Source organism: Microcebus murinus, unplaced genomic scaffold (genome assembly GCF_040939455.1).
Source record: "Microcebus murinus isolate Inina unplaced genomic scaffold, M.murinus_Inina_mat1.0 scaf034_hap2_Mmur4.0, whole genome shotgun sequence".
NCBI classification, from domain to species: domain Eukaryota; kingdom Metazoa; phylum Chordata; class Mammalia; order Primates; family Cheirogaleidae; genus Microcebus; species Microcebus murinus.
The window spans coordinates 116275-123593 of NW_027438980.1; the positions used below are offsets into that span (position 1 = coordinate 116275).

Below are 7319 nucleotides of genomic sequence, written 5' to 3' on the forward strand. Positions count from 1 at the left end.
TCTTTTTTTTTTTTTTTTTTTTTTGTTTTGCCTCTTGTTCTGTCCCCTCTCTGGGAGCGAGGCGGCGGCCCCGGGCGGGGGTCACCCCCACCCTCAGCGCCCGCCGCGGTGCCTGGCGCCCCAGCCCGCACCGTGGGGCCTCCTCTTGTCCCAAGCCGCGACACCGCCGTCACGCGGCAGCATGCGTGGCTTCTGGACTGTCAGGTCTCAGACCAAAGGTCTGCTCTGTGGGAACCGACACGCTGGAGGAAACCTTGAGAGTCTGAGAGGGGAGGGAGTTCCAGAAGAAGGCCAGGATGTCATTTTGAGGGAGTATGTGACCAGAACTCGTCCCGTTGCTTTTGGGGTTCTATGGGCTACACGTAGGAATCTTTGGTGGTGGCACCTGATGTTGGGGGATCCGGAGTCACACCCAGACCTGCTCCACAGGCCTCCTTTTACTTTTCTCTTCGGATTCATTATGTTTAAAAAGTGTCCCTTATCTCTATGATTGCATTTTCTTTTCTCTCTCTTTTCAAGCAGATGATGGGAGTCCAAGTATTAAGGTGACATGTGTTGCCCGTGCCCCCCTCCCCCCTGTGTTCTTATTCATTAACCTCTGATGTTGTTCCAGCGTATTGTGGGGGTACCAATGTTAAGGTCGGGTACGTTGCCCTCTCCCAGCCTCCCCCCTCGGGTCAGAGCCTCAAGTGCGCCCATCCCCCAGTCGGTGCGCACCCACCCCATTCCTAATGGAGGTGTATGCCCATCCCCTCCCCCCACCCGCCCGACACCCACCCGATGAAGGTGATTCCTCTGTGTCCACTTGGGTGTCCGTCGGTTCGTACCCATTTGCTGGTGAGCGCGAGCACGTGGTGCTCGTGTGTCCATTCTTGGGCTACCTGGCTTACTGGAACGGGTTCCAGCTCTGGCCAGGAGAACCACGAGAGGTGCCCTCTCACCGCTGCTCCTCCTAGCTGAATAGCACTCCGTGGTGTCCACGCGCCACATTTCATTTACGCACTCGTGGGTCGATGGGCACTCGGGTCGCTTCCAGGTCTTTGCGATTGTGACTTGTGCCCTGACTCTAACCCTAACCCTTACCCAGCCCCGTCTCCTCCTCGGCCCCTGCCTGACTGACTCCTTCCCGCCCGGCCTGTCACCTGTCACCGTCCTCTGCCCCTGCCTGACACGCTCCTCCCCGCCCGGGCCGTCACCGTCCTCGGCCCCTGCCTGACGGGGCTCCTCCGTCGCCTGGGCCTTCCAAGGGCTTGGTGTGGACGCTGGTTCCAGGACGCCCTCCCAGGAACCCGGTAGCAGGGCGGCCGCAGCGTCTCGCGCCACCCAACCGTCCGCCGGCCGGCGGCCGTCGCTAAGTGGCCTGCGGGGGACGTGCCCCCACTGTGGGGCGGGCGCCCAGCCTGGTGTCTTCTCTGAGGCCCCGTGGCTGCTTTTCCCCCCCGCAAGGGGAGAGCCGCGGAGGTGGGGACCGCCTCCTCGTGGGGACGTACACCCAGCTCTCCACGTCGGATTCCGGGGCTCTCTGTCCTGCCAGAAGGCCCAGCTGGCCTGCGGGTCCTTAGAGTGGCAAAAACATCCGAAAACTGAGATTGAGGGTCCGGTGGTTGTCTGCACTTTTGTGCTGGGCACCCCAGGGAGGCCCGGGGGCTGGCTGGACAACGCGGTCTGCTGGGCGGGGGGGGGGGTTTGGAGGAGCAACTGATGCCCTTTGCACTTTGGGTAGCAAGTGTCTGAGGTGTCTCTGAGCCCTGCGCCATGTCGGGGGTGGGGGTGGGAGGTCGGGGGGGGTGGAGGAGCAGGAGGAGGAGGAGGAGGAGGAGGTGGGAAGGGCCGTGGCCTGCAGTCGTGTTCCCGGGGTGGCTTCTTCCACAGGCTGCTTGGCCTGGGCTCCCTGCACCTGGGCCTTTGGAGGACTGGCCCTGTGCTTGCCAACGCTTCCCCTGCAGGGACCCAGAGCTGGGAGGTTGCATCTCTCAGCCCTGGGTCGGGCAGAGCCCCAGCGGGCCATGCCCACAACCTCTCTCAGCACGGGTCCCCCAGAAGGCTCCTTTGGGACCAGGATTCTCTTGCGGGTGACTCTTTAAGGTCTGGCCCCTGGATGGAGGGGCACCAGGAGTAGAGGAGCAGGAAGGGGAAGGGGGTGGCCGTGCGAGGGGACACTTTGAGGCCAAGTCCCAGCTTCAGCCTGATCCTCCTGGGAACCCCGGGGTGTACGTCACACCTCCTGGTTGTCCCGCTCTGAGACAAGGAGCCGGGCTTCGCATTCCCCCAGCAGCCAGTCGTGGGCTGAGGACACCTGGGGCGTTGGGAACTCCCTGGCTTCTCCTTGGCTTAACATCTGGAGCTGCTTGTGAATCGTGCCGCCACACACACCCGAGTGCAGGTGTCTTCTGCACAGACTGCGGGCCTCGCTCTTCTGAATGCCGCTAGCTCGCCACCCACCCACGGGTGAACCTGGTCAGGGTACTTTCTCTCGGGGGCAGACTCTGATCCTGGCGGGCTACCGGTGTCTCTGTTTGCTCGTTTCTTTCTTCCATTTCGGGAAAGGCTTCCTTACTGGGTGTGGAAATCTCCTATGCCTTTCCTCGCCTATTCTGTCAGCTTTAAAATTCTCTTTCAGTTGCCACCCTCACAGATGGATTAGGAAACTCTTTCCGGTGCACTCATTAGTGAAATGACCTCAATGAAGCTGGAATCCAATATCTAATCGCCGATTTTTAGCGAGTCCACACGCCAGGGGGGTCGGGGTCCAATGCAGCCCCGGCCAGGCCCAGGCCCCTTGGACTGGGCCACAGGAGGACACAGAGGAGGGTCCCGGCCCCCACGGTCGCGTTGCCGGCAGTTCTCCAAGGGCTTGGGCGTTTTCCAGAGGTAGGAGATGGAGGGGACTGATTTCTTCAGCGCCCCACTAACCACGCCACCCCACCCATGGGACACATCCCAAGAGAGAGAGAGAGACGCCCCATACACTCGCTCCCCTCCCCCATGCGCTGTGCCCCAGCCCGGGCCCGGGGGAATAGGCGGCAGCCCACCCACAGGGTGGGGGGCGCAGCTGAAAGGGGTTGTCGGGGAGGGCGGCCCCTGCCTGGGGTCAAAGGGCGGGCGACCCGCGCGTGCGCAATCGGCGGCGGCGGCGGCGGCGGCGGCGGCGGCGGCGGCGGCGGCGGCGGCGGCGGCGGGGGCGGCCACGAGCTGGGGGTGGGCCAGGCGAGGAGAGGAAGGGGGCTGGAAGGTCTCCACCTTGGCGAGTCCAGCCGTGGAGGCGCATCTTGTGTGAGTGTGAGTGAGTGAGTGTGAGTGTGTGTGTGTGTGTGTGTGTGTGTGTGTATAGAGAGACAGCCCCCCACCCCGGCCCGCCGCTCCCTGCCCGCCCCGCCCCGCCCCGCCTGTCACCCCCGTCCCTCGGAGCCCGCCGGACCCGGCCGGTGAACTCAACAGGCCCGCCCGGTGCGGGTCAGCGCCGGCGCGGGGCCTGGGGCGGGAGGAGGCGGCGGGGAAGCGCAGAGAGGCTCGGCTTCTTGAGCGGGGCAGGGGCGCCCTCCGCCGTCTAGGGCCACACCACCCTGAACGCGCCCGATCTCGTCTGGTCTCGGAAGCTAAGCAGGGTCGGGCCTGGTTAGTACTTGGATGGGAGACCGCCTGGGAATACCGGGTGCCGTAGGCTTCTTTTTTTTTTTTTTTTTTTTTTGTTTTGCCTCTTGTTCTGTCCCCTCTCTGGGAGCGAGGCGGCGGCCCCGGGCGGGGGTCACCCCCACCCTCAGCGCCCGCCGCGGTGCCTGGCGCCCCAGCCCGCACCGTGGGGCCTCCTCTTGTCCCAAGCCGCGACACCGCCGTCACGCGGCAGCATGCGTGGCTTCTGGACTGTCAGGTCTCAGACCAAAGGTCTGCTCTGTGGGAACCGACACGCTGGAGGAAACCTTGAGAGTCTGAGAGGGGAGGGAGTTCCAGAAGAAGGCCAGGATGTCATTTTGAGGGAGTATGTGACCAGAACTCGTCCCGTTGCTTTTGGGGTTCTATGGGCTACACGTAGGAATCTTTGGTGGTGGCACCTGATGTTGGGGGATCCGGAGTCACACCCAGACCTGCTCCACAGGCCTCCTTTTACTTTTCTCTTCGGATTCATTATGTTTAAAAAGTGTCCCTTATCTCTATGATTGCATTTTCTTTTCTCTCTCTTTTCAAGCAGATGATGGGAGTCCAAGTATTAAGGTGACATGTGTTGCCCGTGCCCCCCTCCCCCCTGTGTTCTTATTCATTAACCTCTGATGTTGTTCCAGCGTATTGTGGGGGTACCAATGTTAAGGTCGGGTACGTTGCCCTCTCCCAGCCTCCCCCCTCGGGTCAGAGCCTCAAGTGCGCCCATCCCCCAGTCGGTGCGCACCCACCCCATTCCTAATGGAGGTGTATGCCCATCCCCTCCCCCCACCCGCCCGACACCCACCCGATGAAGGTGATTCCTCTGTGTCCACTTGGGTGTCCGTCGGTTCGTACCCATTTGCTGGTGAGCGCGAGCACGTGGTGCTCGTGTGTCCATTCTTGGGCTACCTGGCTTACTGGAACGGGTTCCAGCTCTGGCCAGGAGAACCACGAGAGGTGCCCTCTCACCGCTGCTCCTCCTAGCTGAATAGCACTCCGTGGTGTCCACGCGCCACATTTCATTTACGCACTCGTGGGTCGATGGGCACTCGGGTCGCTTCCAGGTCTTTGCGATTGTGACTTGTGCCCTGACTCTAACCCTAACCCTTACCCAGCCCCGTCTCCTCCTCGGCCCCTGCCTGACTGACTCCTTCCCGCCCGGCCTGTCACCTGTCACCGTCCTCTGCCCCTGCCTGACACGCTCCTCCCCGCCCGGGCCGTCACCGTCCTCGGCCCCTGCCTGACGGGGCTCCTCCGTCGCCTGGGCCTTCCAAGGGCTTGGTGTGGACGCTGGTTCCAGGACGCCCTCCCAGGAACCTGGTAGCAGGGCGGCCGCAGCGTCTCGCGCCACCCAACCGTCCGCCGGCCGGCGGCCGTCGCTAAGTGGCCTGCGGGGGACGTGCCCCCACTGTGGGGCGGGCGCCCAGCCTGGTGTCTTCTCTGAGGCCCCGTGGCTGCTTTTCCCCCCCGCAAGGGGAGAGCCGCGGAGGTGGGGACCGCCTCCTCGTGGGGACGTACACCCAGCTCTCCACGTCGGATTCCGGGGCTCTCTGTCCTGCCAGAAGGCCCAGCTGGCCTGCGGGTCCTTAGAGTGGCAAAAACATCCGAAAACTGAGATTGAGGGTCCGGTGGTTGTCTGCACTTTTGTGCTGGGCACCCCAGGGAGGCCCGGGGGCTGGCTGGACAACGCGGTCTGCTGGGCGGGGGGGGGGGGTTTGGAGGAGCAACTGATGCCCTTTGCACTTTGGGTAGCAAGTGTCTGAGGTGTCTCTGAGCCCTGCGCCATGTCGGGGGTGGGGGTGGGAGGTCGTGGGGGGGGTGGAGGAGCAGGAGGAGGAGGAGGAGGAGGAGGTGGGAAGGGCCGTGGCCTGCAGTCGTGTTCCCGGGGTGGCTTCTTCCACAGGCTGCTTGGCCTGGGCTCCCTGCACCTGGGCCTTTGGAGGACTGGCCCTGTGCTTGCCAACGCTTCCCCTGCAGGGACCCAGAGCTGGGAGGTTGCATCTCTCAGCCCTGGGTCGGGCAGAGCCCCAGCGGGCCATGCCCACAACCTCTCTCAGCACGGGTCCCCCAGAAGGCTCCTTTGGGACCAGGATTCTCTTGCGGGTGACTCTTTAAGGTCTGGCCCCTGGATGGAGGGGCACCAGGAGTAGAGGAGCAGGAAGGGGAAGGGGGTGGCCGTGCGAGGGGACACTTTGAGGCCAAGTCCCAGCTTCAGCCTGATCCTCCTGGGAACCCCGGGGTGTACGTCACACCTCCTGGTTGTCCCGCTCTGAGACAAGGAGCCGGGCTTCGCATTCCCCCAGCAGCCAGTCGTGGGCTGAGGACACCTGGGGCGTTGGGAACTCCCTGGCTTCTCCTTGGCTTAACATCTGGAGCTGCTTGTGAATCGTGCCGCCACACACACCCGAGTGCAGGTGTCTTCTGCACAGACTGCGGGCCTCGCTCTTCTGAATGCCGCTAGCTCGCCACCCACCCACGGGTGAACCTGGTCAGGGTACTTTCTCTCGGGGGCAGACTCTGATCCTGGCGGGCTACCGGTGTCTCTGTTTGCTCGTTTCTTTCTTCCATTTCGGGAAAGGCTTCCTTACTGGGTGTGGAAATCTCCTATGCCTTTCCTCGCCTATTCTGTCAGCTTTAAAATTCTCTTTCAGTTGCCACCCTCACAGATGGATTAGGAAACTCTTTCCGGTGCACTCATTAGTGAAATGACCTCAATGAAGCTGGAATCCAATATCTAATCGCCGATTTTTAGCGAGTCCACACGCCAGGGGGGTCGGGGTCCAATGCAGCCCCGGCCAGGCCCAGGCCCCTTGGACTGGGCCACAGGAGGACACAGAGGAGGGTCCCGGCCCCCACGGTCGCGTTGCCGGCAGTTCTCCAAGGGCTTGGGCGTTTTCCAGAGGTAGGAGATGGAGGGGACTGATTTCTTCAGCGCCCCACTAACCACGCCACCCCACCCATGGGACACATCCCAAGAGAGAGAGAGAGACGCCCCATACACTCGCTCCCCTCCCCCATGCGCTGTGCCCCAGCCCGGGCCCGGGGGAATAGGCGGCAGCCCACCCACAGGGTGGGGGGCGCAGCTGAAAGGGGTTGTCGGGGAGGGCGGCCCCTGCCTGGGGTCAAAGGGCGGGCGACCCGCGCGTGCGCAATCGGCGGCGGCGGCGGCGGCGGCGGCGGCGGCGGCGGCGGCGGCGGGGGCGGCCACGAGCTGGGGGTGGGCCAGGCGAGGAGAGGAAGGGGGCTGGAAGGTCTCCACCTTGGCGAGTCCAGCCGTGGAGGCGCATCTTGTGTGAGTGTGAGTGAGTGAGTGTGAGTGTGTGTGTGTGTGTGTGTGTGTGTGTGTATAGAGAGACAGCCCCCCACCCCGGCCCGCCGCTCCCTGCCCGCCCCGCCCCGCCCCGCCTGTCACCCCCGTCCCTCGGAGCCCGCCGGACCCGGCCGGTGAACTCAACAGGCCCGCCCGGTGCGGGTCAGCGCCGGCGCGGGGCCTGGGGCGGGAGGAGGCGGCGGGGAAGCGCAGAGAGGCTCGGCTTCTTGAGCGGGGCAGGGGCGCCCTCCGCCGTCTAGGGCCACACCACCCTGAACGCGCCCGATCTCGTCTGGTCTCGGAAGCTAAGCAGGGTCGGGCCTGGTTAGTACTTGGATGGGAGACCGCCTGGGAATACCGGGTGCCGTAGGCT

At 64.0% G+C, this 7319-nt stretch overlaps 2 non-coding genes across 2 annotated transcripts; both read left to right on the forward strand.

Moving 5' to 3' along the window:
• The first annotated feature begins 3545 nt into the window (after positions 1-3545).
• Positions 3546-3664, forward strand: LOC142868566 (5S ribosomal RNA). The gene has a single exon (XR_012917512.1). It is a non-coding gene; the product is annotated as a 5S ribosomal RNA (ribosomal RNA).
• A 3536-nt stretch (positions 3665-7200) lies between these two features.
• On the forward strand, positions 7201-7319 carry LOC142868567 (5S ribosomal RNA). Its single transcript, XR_012917513.1, has one exon. It is a non-coding gene; the product is annotated as a 5S ribosomal RNA (ribosomal RNA).